At 38.0% G+C, this 16,230-nt stretch overlaps 1 protein-coding gene across 2 annotated transcripts in view; it reads left to right on the forward strand.

Moving 5' to 3' along the window:
- FGD4 (FYVE, RhoGEF and PH domain containing 4) overlaps nt 1-16,230 on the forward strand; it is a 228,262-nt gene that overhangs the window by 62,811 nt on the left and 149,221 nt on the right. Inside the window, exon 1 of one of the 2 annotated variants that reach the window (XM_055573711.1) lies at nt 3,165-3,206. The exons of the other annotated variant lie outside the window; for it this stretch is intronic. The gene's annotated coding sequence lies outside the window, so the exon portion shown is untranslated. Of the gene's footprint in view, nt 1-3,164; nt 3,207-16,230 lie in introns of those variants that run through there. 2 annotated transcript variants of the gene reach the window in all.

Consider the following 16,230-nt stretch of genomic DNA (forward strand, 5'->3'; position numbering starts at 1 on the left):
ACATAATATTGGGACTGTTGCTATATAATAGTGTAGAGGGCCTGGAAAATACCAAGCTCAGTAAATTCTTAATCCGATTTTCTGCTGATGGTTGGATATGTATGCCCTCCCTGTAGTTTGGCCTCAGTAATGGTGGTAATGGTGACATCCTTCAAAAGGACTTATGGCAGTATGCGTGCATCCCGGGACTGTTGTCTTTGGTGCCCCTTGCCCCGTAGTAGGCCACTGCTGACCCGTGCTTCCGCAGGAGATACTCAAACACTCAAAGGCAGGTTTGGCTCAGTGTCTTGTGGGGCTTAGTGCTCCTTTTTGTAGGACCTGTTGTGCAGAAAGTTTCATTTGCACATCTCTAGTGAATATGAAGTTTGATTCTAAATTCGATTTTCCTCTCCTACCATCTTGTTGGGTCTTCTCTTTTGCTGTTGGATGTGGGGTATCTTTTTTTGGTGGGATCCACTGTTTTCCTGTTGATAGTTAATCAGCGGCTAGTTGGAATTTTGGTGTTCTTGCAAGAGAAGATGAGCGCATGTCCTTCTCTACCATCTTAGGAGCTATATGATAACTGTTATATTGCCATTCTATTTAATAGACATTCAAGTAACAGGTCATAGAAAATGGGCCCTGATTACCATTAATTTAGAAATTAAACTTGCACAAGTTATTTCATCTCTTTTTGCCCCTTTCCTCATTTCTAAATTGTGTGATAATATCTATTCTATCTACAACTCTATTTTGTGTACGCAATTAAAGCTAGAGAGATGTATTGGCCATGGTGAAGGATACATTGTGTAGCGGAGGCAAAGACAAGGAGGTAAAGACAATAAAAAGTGGAAGAGAGTATATTTTGTAAAAGTTTATATGCAAAAATACTTCAAACCATTGGTTTGAAGGAAAAGTGAGTATAAATATTAAAATTGTCAGTGTAGGCTGTAGGCACTACCTTCATGGGAAGGTGAGGGAGGGGCCAGAGTGTTGCTCAAGAAGTACAAGTAGCTCTGTCGTAGATGAGAAGATTGAGGTAAAGGGCTCCTCTGTGGTTCTGCTGCATGCGAGGTGGGAGGGATGTCCAGACTAGACAGCCTCTGGAGGATGGGGAGTTTAGGATGAAGCATAACCACAAGGTGGTGCATTTGTCTAGTTAAGCAGATGACCCATGCTAAATGTTGATGAAGATTTTAAAAGAACTGGGTAGAGAATTTCCGTAACTAGGGAAGTATTTGAGATATTATGAGGCAGATATGAATAATTCAGTTATCTGTAATAGAGAATAATGTGTGTGATGCCCTGAGTCAAAGGTCATTGTGCTTCCGATACTGTCACCTTTACTTTTTCTCTTTTACTCTCCTTTCCACAGTGACCTCAGCAGGCATTGCTGAGACTTACCTAGCTAATTTTGTGATTTTTATATTACATTTGTGATTTTAAACTTTGAGCAGAGTGTGAACCATTTTTAGGACTCATTTCACTTCCTAGGTATCTAAAAAGAAAGGAAGAATAAGGTGTGTATCTATTCCAGGCATATTCATGCATCCTTAAACAGTATTGTTTGCTGGAGAGCACCATGGGAGGGAGAAAGGTCAGGCATCTCCTAGTTAGGAGAAGCCACTTGTCCCTCACTGAGTGATTCTTCCAGTGTAGTTATTAAACTGTGGGACCTCCTGTATTAGTTAGGCATCTCCAGAGAAACAGAACCAATAGATTGTATGTGTACACATATATGTTCTAAGGAATTGGCTCACGTATTTATGGAGGCCAGCAAGTCCAAGTCCACAGCATGGGTTGGCAGACTTGAGACCCAGAAGAGCTGGTGGTGCAGCTCCAGTCCAAAGGCCAGCAAGCAGAGACCCAGGCAAGCCAGTGGTTCAGATGAAATCTACAGACAGGCTGCTGAAGAATTCTTTTTTGCTCAGGGAGGCCAGTCTTTTCACTCTATGCAGGCTGTCAACTGAATGGATGAGGCCCACCCACGTTATGGAAGGCAGTCTGCTTACATGGAGTTCACTGATTAAAATGTTTATCTTTTCCCAAACACCCTCCGTGTTGATGCATATAATTAACTCCCTCACCCCTGCCATGGGATGTGCTAAAAGCAAGGCCTCCTTAGAGGATATTGGGAGCCCTGTTCCATCCTTAGAACTCCTTTCAAATTCAGTTGTAACTAAACACATTAGGTAGATATCTTATAACCTGTTTGAATCAAATTAATGGATAAGAGAGCACTTAAAAATTGTGAAGCAGTTTACAAATGTAAGGAATTTAGGGAAGTGGTGAGTGAAGAGTGTGTGGGTAGAGTTTAGCATAATTGGGTAAATTGCCACCTGTTGTGAGGCTTATAGGTTGGCAAGAGAACAATAAACCTTTCTTTTTGTGATTGGACTGTGCATAATCATCCCCAGTGCAGTGAGGCCTTCTTAGAACCTTCTCTTAGGTCTACAGGGAAATCCGATCTTCATTCTGTGGGAAAGCGTCTTGGGTGGGACCTGGGAATTCTGGCTCTGTTAACTAGCCATTGCATTCCAACCTACTCTCAACTGCTACTGACCCTCCAGAGGACTCCTTGTGATGCTGTTCGAGTACGGGATTGGATAGATTAAAAATATAATTTCTTTACATAGCAGCTATCTTTTGAGCCATTTTATCTCATAAACCTTGGAAGAAAATAAAAACCTTGCATTCCAAGGGACTCTCAAGAGTCTTCTCCAATACCACAGTTCCGAAGCATCAGTTCTTCGGCGCTTAGCTCTCTTTATGGTCCAACTCTCACATCTGTACATGACTACTGGAAAAACCATAGCTTTGACTAGATGGACCTTTGTTGGCAAAGTAATGTTTCTGCTTTTTAATATGCTGTCTACTTCTTCAGGAATTTTTAAATGATCCAATTTATCTCAATATCACAGTGGAAATAAAGTGCTTAACATTAAATGCTATGTGCCTTAATACTTTTTAACATGGAGTACTTTTTAATGACTTAAATCTTTCATTTTAGTTTGCAGAATAAGCCTTTCTTTAGTTTCACTTGCAGCAATGGTAGTGTTTTTATCTTCCCATGAACTTTTACAACAAAGTATTCATTAATTAAAAATAGCTGCCTGATACAGGAAACAGCTCATATAGCAAGCAGCTCCTGACACTGTTCTAAAAACAGACCTGAGCTGCTGGTGTGCAAAGAAAAATAAGCACTGAAAACTCACGAACTAATTCAGGTAAAAGCATGCTTTGTTTTAAGAAGAATCTGTGTGTCTTTATTTTAATGTTTTTCTGATTGTAAGAGTCATTTGTGCTTGCTGTTAAAATAAATTTAAAATACCCCAGATGTTATAGCAATGTGTTAAGTAGAAAGTGAAATCCCTACCCAGATTGTGCTGTTTAGTCTGGTGGCTCTAAGAAATTCTTTTCTATGCATATATAATAATAATATATACTTATTTTTAAATGGAATTATATGCTTTTTCAATTTGATTTTTCACTTATATTAGAAATTTTCCACATCAAATCTTTTAAAATCCTCTTCATTTTTTATCATCTCATTTAAGGCAGCATAGTATTTATAGCTTTATAGCTGTACTAGTTTGTTTAAACCAGTTCCCTATTAATAGGCTTCTGAGTTGATATTAAAAAAAATTTTTTTTCCTTGAAAGTTACTGTTTTTAGGGCAGATGCACTTGTAATTGAACAAATTCACCAAATGTGATTTGTTGATAGTGTTGGATGTTGAGAGTTTACTATGTGATTAGAACCCTTCTAAGTCCTGTTCTATGAAACTTAAAATAATAATACTACCATCTTTTGAAGAATTTACCTTTATTGTTTGTATTCTCAAGATGCAGAAAGTCTCCAGCCTCCCTGTATGCCATCATAGTCATCCACAGGATGGACTGAAATCAGGGTGATGGCTCAGATGTTTGAGGGCCCTTTAAATCCAAAGTAGCTAAGCAGAGGGCAGCAGTTGCCTCAGCACAGGAGAAGGCAGAGCTTATAGTTTCTCTTTGGAGATACGGATGGTAAAAATCTTGCTGTTTGCTATAACAATAGGCTTTGGAAGACCTGCCATCTTCACTCTTGTGACTGTGCCTTGAGAATTCCTTGGCTATTAGCACAGATTGGTGTCTGTGTATTTTCCTCTGCTGATTTCTGAATTCCTATTGAAATTTACCTGATAAGCAGGGCCTTTCCTCAGTTTTGTCTGTACCCCTGGTATGCCTTGCTAAGATCTCCTTCCCTGTCTAGTCCTCCCTAATGTATAGGTGCTTATTGTTTTCTACTGAAAATGGAAACCCTAAGGTTTTTGTCCTTATTAGTGACAGACTCTAAGATCTGTCTGTAAGATAGACTCTCAAAAAAAATATTCCATAGACTTAGAAGGTATGTTTTATTTGTTTAAATAACTGTTAAATTGATCCTAGGTATAATATATACATATTTTTTAATTGAAGTATAGTTTATTTAAAATGTTGTGTTACACATTATATGTATATTGGGTTGGCCAGAAGTTCTTTCAGGGTTTTCGTAACATCTTATTGGAAAAACCCAAATGAACTTTTTGGCCAACACAGTAATATTCTTTTTCAGATTTGTTTCCCTCATATTGAGTATAGTTTCCCGTGCTATATGGTAGGTCCTTGTTGGTTATCTATTTTATATATAGTAGTGGTATATGTTAATCCCAAGTTCCTAATTTATCCTCCCCATCTTTCGCCTTTGGTAACCATAAGTTTGTTTTCCATGTCTGTGCGTCTATTTCTGTTTTGTATATAAGTTCATTTGTATCTTTTTGTTGTTGTTTTTGTTAGATTCTACATATGAGATATCATATGATATTTGTCTTTGTCTGTCTGGCTTGTTTCACTTAGTATGATGACCTCTATGTCCATGTTGCGCATTAAATTTTTAGAACAAAAAGTTTTCATTGCATTTCTTCATAATTATCTAGCCTTTTATGATCAGAGAGAAGTGACATTTAATATACCACTGAAAGGCACCCGTGTTTTGGTTATTATTGAAGTGTAATAAACCACTCCAAAACTCAGTAGTTTAAAGCAGCAGTTTGTTACCTTGTGATTCAGTGGGTTGACCAGGCAATTTTGTTTTCATGTCCTGTCAGCTGGATGCGGAATGGCTATGGTCCTCTGAGGTTTGGGTAGGAGCTCAGCTGGGACCCATGGCTGCTTAGGTCACCCGTGGTGTCTGGGTTCCAAAATGGAAGAAGTAGATGTTGCCCAACCAAATAAGATCTGGGCCTACAGTTGGCACTGAATGATTTCTGCCCTATTCTAGTGGTCTAAAGCAGTAATAAGCTCAGCCCAGAGTCAATGTGGGGACAGTCTCTACAAGGACATGAGTACCTAGAAGTGTATACATGGAATATTAGAATCACTGGTTTAAAGGAAAAAGTCTATGAGGAAACTAAAATCTTTTTGAGGGGTCAACAAAGGATCATACAGCCACATCCTCAAGGCCACATTGTACTGGCAGTACAGGATTTGATCTTTGCCCTGAACCATTTCTTACTTTGAGCTTACTTTTTGCTAAGATGCTAAAATGAGCAATGGTTTTGTTTTTGAACCCGCCAAATGTGACACCTTTATATTTCCTCTAAATTCTGTTTGAAAAGGAACCAGTCAGTTCCTTTTTTAGTTCTTCTCACTACAGAAGCAGTTAAAATGAGCCAGTTGATACTTTCAACATTCTTCCTTGAATTTTACTTAGTAAGATCATGAGCTCCTTAGGTACCATTTCCACCTTCCACATCACTGCTTGCATTGATTTGCTGATTGTCTTCACAGTACATAACTTGGGTCCCTTTTTTTTAGGTACTGATAACATTTATTCACTTTTTCAAATCTTTATTAGCAGTATCCTCAAAACTCTTCCAGCTTCTGCCCATCACCTGGATCCAAAGCTGGTACACATTTTAGGTTTTTGTTGCAGTAGAACCCTACTTCTGGTACCAAATTTTCTTTCAGTTATCTATCTATTGCTACATAACAGATCAACCTCCAAATTTAGTGGCTTAAGACAATAATGGAGAAGGCAATGGCACCCCACTCCAGTACTCTTGCCTGGAAAATCCCATGGACAGAGGAGCCTGGAAGGCTGCAGTCCATGGGGTCGCTGAGGGTCGGACACGACTGAGCGACTTCACTTTCACTTTTCACTTTCATACATTGGAGAAGGAAATGGCAACCCACTCCAGTGTTCTTGCCTAGAGAATCCCAGGGACAGGGGAGCCTGGTGGGCTGCCGTCTATGGGGTCACACAGAGTTGGACACGACTGAAGTGACTTAGCAATAGCAATAGCAAAGACAATAATGGCTTTTCTACGCACAAGTTTGGGATTTGGCAGGGTTTTTATAAGGACAGCTTACCTTATCTCAAGGTCGTATGCTGTCAGCGGAGGCAGCTTGATTAGAGCTTTTAGGAGTTACTTTCAGGATAGTTCACTTTCATGAGTGGCAAGTAGGTCCTGTTATCTGGGCCTGTCTTCTTCTCTGTGTGGGCCTTTCTCATTCCTGATGCTGTTTGGACCTGCTTATAGCATGGCAGCTGGACTCTAAAAGGAAGGAAGGAGAAGTTTCCAGGCCTCTCAAAGATTTAGCCCAGAATTACTACAGTGTCATTTCTGCCTTTTTCCTTTGGACAGTCATAGGTCCAACCCAGAAGCAAGGAGGTGGCAAAATAGACGCCACCTCTTGGTGGGGCGTTGGTGGCAGTAGTGACAGAATTTTGGCTCATGACTCTACTGTTAGGGTTTTTTTTGTTTTGTTTTGTTTTGATAGTACTGAAAAAGTACTCTTGACTCAGGTTATGAGATGGTAAAAAGTAATTGTTTATTGTTTGAAGTAAGATTGTAAGCTCTGGAAGAAGGTTAAAAGAAAACTTTTATATATAAAAAGCATTTCAATATCTGTCAATTTTAAATGTTACAATTTGGTGGACAGAAGTCATCTTGGAGGTAAAATTAATTTTTAAATTTCTCATCAACAGAATAATATTCTCAAGCACTTCTGGTATGCAGATTTGTATGTGACAAGGATGTCTGAATGCACTTATGTATCTTATTTGGTTTTAACACTGATCTGTTTATTTTTAGTAAAGGTTGCCCTATATGTTACCAGATGGAGAGAAATAGTCTCATTCTAAAGATTCCTCTTCTTAAAATAGGGAGTAGGTGCTGTTTAAGATTGTTTACAATGAAAGGTGGACTCTGGATGCCTTGTTAAAGTGATTGTGGTAAATCAGAAGGTAAATCATGGAATGAAAGGATCCCAAGGTTCTTTCGTTTGGAACTTTTGTGTGCAGCTCTTTCCATATTGGCGAGAGAAGACAAAACAGATGATGGTAGCAGAAGCTGCCTTAGCTTTTGTTTATTCACCCAAATCATCCTTTAGGTTAGCTTATACAGACTAGTAAAATCACTTACTGAATTTGTTAAAGACTTACATTAGTAAATTTTCCCATAGGTGGCACAGTGGTAAAGAATCTGCTTGCCAATGCAGGAGATGCAAGAGATGCAGGTTCACTCCTTAGGTCAGGAAGAATAGGAAATGGCAACCCTGGAATAGGAAATGGCAACCCACTCCAGTATTCTTGCCTGGAAAATTCCATGGACAGAGGAGCCTGGCAGGGTACAGTACATGGGGTCACAAAGAGTCAGACATAACTGAGTGACTGAGCACATGCATACAATCCAATTTTGGGCTCTAAAAAAATTTTAAATTAATGTTCTATTATAATAGTGATTTTAAAGAATTTGATTATATCTTATAGCTTTAAAATTCATACACTCTCATTGTTGTTCAGTTGCTCTGTTGTTTTTGACCTTTGCAGCCCCATGGACTGAAGCATGCCAGGCTTCCCTGTCCTTCACTATCTCCTGGAGTTTGCTCAAATACATGTCGACGATACCATCCAACCATCTCATATTCTGTTGCCCCCTTCTCCTCCTGCCCTCAATCTTTCCCAGCTTCAGGGTCTTTTCCAGTGAGTCAGTTCTTCGCATCAGGTGACTGAAGTATTGGAGCTTCAGCTTCAGCATCAGTCCTTCCAATGAATATTCAGACTGATTTCCTTTAGTATTAACTGGTTTGATCTCCTTGCAGTCCAAGGGACTCTCAAGAGTCTTCTCCAATACCACAGTTCAAAAGCATCAATTCTTCGGCACTCAGCCTTCTTTATGGTCCATCTCTCACATCCATACATGACTAGTGGAAATGTATAGCTTTGACTAGATGGACCTTTGTAGGCAAAGTAATGTTTCTCTTTTTTAATATGCTATCTAGGTTGGTCATACCTTTTCTTCCAAGGAGCAAGTGTCTTTTAATTTCATGGCTGTAGTCACCATCTGCAGTGATTTTGGAGCCCAAGAAAATAAAGTCTGTCACTGTCTTCATTGTTTCCTCATCTGTTTGCCATGAACTGGATGCTATGATCTTAGTTTTCTGAATGTTGAGTTTTAAGCCAGCTTTTTCCCTCACAGACTCCAACTGGTAAATTAAATCTTTAAGCTTTAATTCCTATTCTTAGCTTTGATTTCATACTTTTGAGTTTGGTTATATGTTATCTTAATAACACTGAGAAGTTTTTAAATATTGAAATCATTTGAGCATGTTTTCTTTAATTGTATATAAAAATGTTTGAGGCAGCACTGGTTTCCCTAACTTGCTTTTAGTTTTACTCTTCCCCAGTAGTTATCAAGTGTGACTAGCAATTTGCTTCCTTTTTTTCTCTCTCTCCTTGGTTCATCTATTGATATTTTTCTTCTTTAGTCTCCTCATACCCTACAAAGTCTGGTAGAATGACATATTCAGGAGTGAATGTGTATTGTAAATGAGATGATTATTATACATGTATTTATGATTCTGTATGAAGAAGCCTTCTAGCTTCTTCTTGATACTCTTCATGCAGTGTCAAACTTCTTTGGGATGATATCATTACCAACAGTTCAAAAAACGACACCTATGCTCTTCGATTTTAGGAAGCATCATCTTCTGTTTCTCTACAAATTAATTTTACATTTGTTTTGTGGTATCCTAGGTACTTATCAATCCACCAAGCAGTTAGTGTGTGTGTGAACCGATAAAACATTCTAGGGCACATATAGGTGAATAGGAAGTGCTCATGGTCATTTGTTCCTTAGTTTCAAGTCTTCAGATTCTTCCTTCTCAGTCAGCTTTGAAAGCTGGATATGGATTTCCGAAGGCTTGGATTAGACACTTGTAGAATGTTGATGGGAGGTAGGTGGGGAGGTCGCTGTATTATTTTGGCACTCTTCCACCTTCACAACTACACTTTATTCATCATTAAATAAGACCTTATTTACTTCAGGGTTTATACACCTATGGTTCAGTTCACTTCAGTTCAGTTCAGTCGCTCAGTCGTGTCCGACTCTTTGCGACCCCATGAATTGCACCTGTGGTAGTCACTATTTTTTAACTTAGTTGTTAAGAATGTATTTTTGTATGTATTTAAAAATTGTTCTTTATTTCCTTTGGATAGGTACGTAAGTTCCTGATTACCTTCCAGGTATTTTCACAGAATACTCATCTCTGGGGTAGATAATTTTAATAGCCTTCAGATTTCTTATATCTCTTTCCCCCATAGCTTTAGTAAATTTTCCAAATGGTTACATATACTTATATTCAATAGAATTATTTTGCCACTTGACCTGCCCACCAAAGATACCTACATAGCAAAATTCATAAAGCCTTTTCAACCACGGACTCTTCAAAAAATAAAATAATTTAATGTAGGACTTGAAAGAGACTTTTGGAATTATATAATTTAGAGCCTTGATTTTATACAGTTGTTGCATACATAATACACATGTATGATGATTCATAGAATAAATATAATAATCCAAAAAAGGGAATACAGTGCTACATGTAATTGGAGGATATTTTATATCTGTTTTATACCTCCAGTCTATCCTGTTTATTGTTTTAATTGCAAATTACCGTGTTGTGCCCTTTCATTTCTTTGTAAATTATATAAAGCCAGTCTTTCAGCCAAATATACTTATTCCCCAGTGGATGTATTTGTTGTGTTTGTGATATTGATTTTTAACTCTGTTAGCCAAGATTGTTTTGACGCCTAAAACTTATTTGGACTACCACTTTTTATTTTGGTAGCATTTACAAGCTATTTCTAGTTCATCATTTGACTTGCTTTTAAAAGATATACCCAGGAAATCTATAAATTGCTGCTGATGAAATCAAAGGTCTATATAATGGAGAGACATGTCTTTCAGACATGGTCTGAGAGACTCTCAGTATTGTAAAGATGATGATCTCCCAAATTAATATACAGGTTTAACAATTCTTCCCAAGATGCTCTGAAAACTTGTGTAGGTATGAATAAGGTTATTCTGAAATTTATATGGGAAGACAAAGTGACTAGAATACCCAAAACAATTTAGATAAAGAAGAGTAATGTTGAGAAAATTACTTGATCTAGTTTTAAAACATTATGTGGTTATAGTAATCAACTCTGTGGTTGCCAGAGGGACAAATAGATTAATGCAACAGAATAGAGAACTTAGAAATAGCCCCATACAGGTACAGCCAGCTGATTTTTGACAAAGTTCAAAAGTAATACAGTTTGTCTTTTCAGCAAATGATGCTTGAGTAGTTGGATAGGTATAGACAAAAACAAACAAAAAAAACTAAACCTTACAATATGACTATAAATTAATTCAAAATAGATTATCAATTTCAATGTAAAACATAAAAAACTGTAAACATTTGAAAAGATAACATAGGAGGAAATCTTCAGGATCTGGGGTTGGTAAAAAGTTATTAGCAATATATACCCAGAGAAAACCGTAATTCAAAAAGATAAATGCACCCCAATGTTTATTGCAGCACTGTTTACAATAGCCCGGACATGGACACAGCCTAAATGTTCATCAACAAAGAAATGGATAAAGAAGATTTGGTACATATATGCAATGGAATATTACTCAGCCATAAAAAACAAAACAAAACAAGATAATGCCATTTGCAGCAACGTGAATGGTACTAGAGATTGTCATACTGAGTGAAGTAAGACACAGAAAGACAAATATATATGATCTTGCTTATATGTGGAATCTTAAAAAAGGTATAAATGAACTTATTTACAAAACAGAATTAGGGTCCCAGATGTAGAAAACAAGCTTACAGTTATCAAAGGATGGGCGGGGAGGGATAAATTGGGAGATTGGGATTGACATATATACACTACTGTATATAAGATTGATTATTTGTAAGAACCTATTGTATAGCACAGGGAACTCTACTCAATACTCTGTAATGCCCTGTATGGGAAAACAGTCTAGAAAAGGGTGGAGATATAATATATATATATCTGATTACTTTGCTGTACACCTGAAACTAACACATTATAAATCAACTGTACGTCAGTAAATAATTTTATAAAAGTTATTAGTCATGTGACCAGAAGCATGAATAGTAAAAGAAAAGATTGATAAAATTTCATCAAAATTTAAAATTTTGTCTGTTAAAAGGTTGATAAAGAAGCTATAGACTGGAAAAATATTTTGAAGCCCTATATTTGACAAAGGATCCTCTCTAAAATATGTAAAGAACTCTCAAAACTTAACAGTAAAACAACCCAAACAATCTAATTAGAAAATGGGGAAACAACATGAAAAAAAATCCACAGATGACAAGTGACAATAAGCACATGTGGACACTCATCATATAATCTAGCATCTGCACTTTGGAACATTTGTTGCAGAGAAATGAGAACTTAGATCTACACTAAAACCTGTGCAAAATGTTCATAGTTTTATTTGTTGTAATAGTCCAGACTGTGAACATCCTCATGTTCATTAACATGAATGGCTAAGTTAACTATGGAATATCCACAGTATGGAATTCAACAAAGAAATAAAAAAGAACACTCTCTTGATGCATACAAGAAGTTGAATGGAGCTCAAGGGTATTATGCTAAGTGAAAAAACGGCAGTCTCAAAAAGTCACATACTGTGTGATTCCACTTAACAGTGCATTCTGTAAATGACAGCATGTTATATAGAATAGATTAGTGGCTACCAGGGGTTAGAGAAGGTGGGGAGAAGGGTGTTCTCCTTATGTTCACCCTATAAAGGGGTGGCATGAGGGAGCTCTTCATGATGATGGAAATTGTTCAGTATCTTCATTGTGGTAGAGGTTACACAAGTCTATGCAAGTGATAAAATGGCATAGAACTAAACAAACACATTGTACAAATGTCAGTTTTCTGGTTTTGATATTGTACTATAGTTAAATAATATGACATAATGATTAGGGGAAATTGGGGCTTCCCACATAGCTCAGTTGGTAAAGAATCTGCCTGCAATGTGGGAGACATGGGTTCAATTCCTGGGTCAGGAAGTTGCCCTGGAGAAGGAAATGGCAACCCACTCCAGTATTCTTGCCTAGAGAATCCTATGGACAGAGGAGCCTGGCAGGCTACAGTTCATGGGATCTCAAGAGTCGGACACGACTTAGTGCTATCTTTCTTTCTTAGGGGAAATTAGGCCTCTGTGTACTATTTTTGTAACTTCCTGTGAGTCAATGATTACTTCAAAATAAAAGTTATAAACTTTATATATTTTATTAAAAAAAAATACACACACATACACCTAGGCTTTAGAGCTGTGTCCACTAGCCACAGGTTGCTCTTACTAAAATTAACTAAAATAAGATTTTAGTTCCTTGATCACACATTGCTTGATCATACAAGTCATGTTTCAAATGCTCATATAGCTACTTTATACTATAGCACAAATATAGAACATTTCCATCAATAACAGAAAGTTCAGTTGGTACCACTGCTTTAGACAAAACAGTGATGCCTGTTGCCATACATGTGAACATTTACAAATTTCTTAGTGAACTATCTTAAGTTTATAAGTCAAAAGATAATACTATGTACCAGTAAAATTTAAATAGAAAAAAGTAGATTTAATATGACACTTTTAAAAGCTATCATTTTTGGGGTTATATCCCATATTTTAATAAGAAAAGGAAATGAAACATTTGCTTCATGTTTGAAATAGGAATAGACTTTTTTTCTTTATCTGCCGAGGCAATTGTGGTTTCTTTTCATACTACAATGTAGAATATATTGGCAATGGCCAAAATAGAAGGAGTGGACAGGTAGGGGAAATAAGTATCAACAGAAAAAGTATTTTAAGTATCCCATAGTTTTTGTTATTTTCTGTCACTTGGTGACAAGTTTACCAATGGTGGCTCACTGTTGCAGAGGAAGCATGACTTATGACCAGACCTTAAACCAAATTCTATTTCTGCTCAGAGTGACCTTGAGGAAGTGACTCTTCTCTTTCTCATAACTAATGAGTAAAATTAAAACTGACTGTTGCTCTGGTGGACTATAGAATAAGTTATTCTAAATGATTCTAATGTTTTAGGCTAGGTATAAAATGGTTCACTTTATAAGTAGATTAGATAACAAAGTTTTGAGGAGTTTAGTAATGGGAAGAGGTACATGAAGTAAAAAGAGGAAATTTGCTTTACCAGACATGAACATTTTTAAGCTTTGAATTTGAGGGTTAAAACCAAGAAAACTCAGACATAGGGGCAAAAGTTTTTCTTATTCTTTCTGAAGTTAGAAATTTTGGGAAAACTTTGGGAGAATGGCAGGAAGTGTGCATTTTAGAGATCAGTTTTGTTTTATTTTTTTTTCAACTTTTTATTTTGTATTCAGTTCAGTTCAGTCGCTCAGTCGTGTCTGCCTCTTTGCGACCCCATGAATCGCAGCACACCAGGCCTCCCTGTCCATCAGCAACTCTCAGAGTTCACTCAAACTCATGTCCATCGAGTTGGTGATGCCATCCAGCCATCTCATCCTCTGTCGTCCCCTTCTCCTCCTGCCCCCAATCCCTCCCAGCATCAGGGTTTTTTCCAATGAGTCAACTCTTCACATGAGGTGGCCAAAGTATTGGAGTTTCAGCTTCAGCATCATTCCTTCCAGTGAACACCCAGGACTCATCTCCTTCAGAATGGACTGGTTGGATCTCCTTGCAGTCCAAGGGACTCTCAAGAGTTTTCTCCAACACCACAGTTCAAAAGCATCAATTCTTTGGTGCTCAGCTTTCTTCACAGTCCAATTCTCACATCCATACATGACCATAGCCTTGACTAGACGGATCTTTGTTGGCAAAGTACTATCTCTCCTTTTTAATATACTATCTAGGTTGGTCATAACTTTCCTTCCAAGGAGTAAGCATCTTTTAATTTCATGGCTGCAATCACCATCTGCAGTGATTTGGGAGCCCGCAAAAATAAAGTCTGACACTGTTTCCACTGTTTCCCCATCTATTTGCCATGAAGTGATGGGACCAGATGCCATGATCTTAGTTTTCTGAATGTTGAGCTTGCTGCTGCTGCTGCTGCTGCTGCTGCTGCTGCTAAGTCGCTTCAGTCGTGTCTGACTCTGTGCAACCCCATAGACGGCAGCCCACCAGGCTCCCCTGTCCCTGGGATTCTCCAGGCAAGAACACTGGAGTGGGTTGCCATTTCCTTCTCCAATGCATGAAAGTGAAAGAAAGTGAAGTCTCTCAGTCGTGTCCGACTCTTAGCAACCCCATGGACTGCGGCCCACCAGGCTCCTCCGTCCATGGGATTTTCCAGGCAAGAGCACTGGAGTGGGTTGCCATTTCCTTCTCCAATGCATGAAAGTGAAAGAAAGTGAAGTCTCTCAGTCGTGTCCGACTCTTAGCAACCCCATGGACTGCGGCCCACCAGGCTCCTCCGTCCATGGGATTTTCCAGGCAAGAGTACTGGAGTGGGGTGCCATTGCCTTCTCCTAATGTTGAGCTTAGAGTATAGCTAATTAACAATGTTGTGATAGTTTCAGGTGGACAGCAAAGGGACATAGCCTTACATATACATGTACCATTCTCCCCTAAACTTCCCTCCCATCTGGGCTGCCACATAACATGAAGCAGGGTTCCCTACACTATACAGAAAGTCCTTGTTGGTTATTTATTTAAAATATAGCATATTTATTAAAATATTGCTATACAGATGATCCTTATTGGTTATTTGTTTAAAATACAGCATCGTCTCATGCTGATGCAAAACTCTAGTAACCCTTCCTCCCATCCTTCTCCGTAGGAACCACAAGTTCATTCTCTAAGTTTGTGAGTCTGTTTCTGTTTTGTAGATAAGGTCATTTGTATCATTTCTTTTTAGATTGCACATATAAGGGATACCATATGATATTTTTGCTTCTCTGCCAGTTTATTTCACTCATGACAGTCTCTAGGCCCACCAATGTTGCTGCAAGTGATATTATTTCATTCTTTTAAATGGATGCATAATATTCCATTGTATATGTGTGCCACATCTTCGTTATCCATTCCTCTATTGATGGACATTTAGGTTGCTTCCATGTCTTAGCTGTTGCAAAGAGTGCTGCAATGAACATTGGGGTGCATGTCATGCTGGGTGAATCATGAACTGACATCAAGATTACTGGGAGAAATATCAACAACCTCAGATATGCAGATGATACCACTCTAATGGCAGAAAGTGAAGAGGAACTAAAGAGCCTCTTGAATGCTAAGTCGCTTCAGTTGTGTCCAGTTCTGTGTGACCCCATGGACTGTAGCCCTCCAGGCTCCTCTGTCCATGGGATTCTCCAGGCAAGAATAAATAGAGTGGGTTGCCATTCCCTTCTCCAGGGGATCTTTCTGACCCAGGGATCAAGTTCAGGTTTTGAAGTTAAAAAGTCTAAGGTTTGAATTGCAGCTCTGCCGTATAGTTTCATCACCTATACAGTAGGGCTAATTAATGTCTTTTTGTTAGGGTTGTTACGAGAAGGGTGCAAAATAATACACAGGTGTAATTACTAATATAATATTAATTTTATCAAGACATGGAATGGAATGATTGTGCTGTTGCTGCTACAGCTAAGTCACTTCAGTTGTGTCTGACTCTGTGCGACCCCATAGACGGCAGCCCACCAGGCTCCCCTGTCCCTGGGATTCTCCAGGCAAGAACACTGGAGTGGGTTGCCATTTCCTTCTCCAATGATTGTGGTGTTAAGAGCAGATAAATAGCTTTGCCCTTTTTTTTAATGAAGATTTATTTTTAGCCACATAATAATTTTTTTTTCTTTTTTGAGAGGATTACTAATTTTAGCTTTATAACAGATTAGTTGATACTATGATTCTTAAAGCTGTTCTCAATTTATTGTATGAATGAATTACTTTAAATT

This window comes from Bubalus kerabau, chromosome 1, assembly GCF_029407905.1.
Source record: "Bubalus kerabau isolate K-KA32 ecotype Philippines breed swamp buffalo chromosome 1, PCC_UOA_SB_1v2, whole genome shotgun sequence".
Classification (NCBI taxonomy): Eukaryota; Metazoa; Chordata; class Mammalia; order Artiodactyla; family Bovidae; genus Bubalus; species Bubalus kerabau.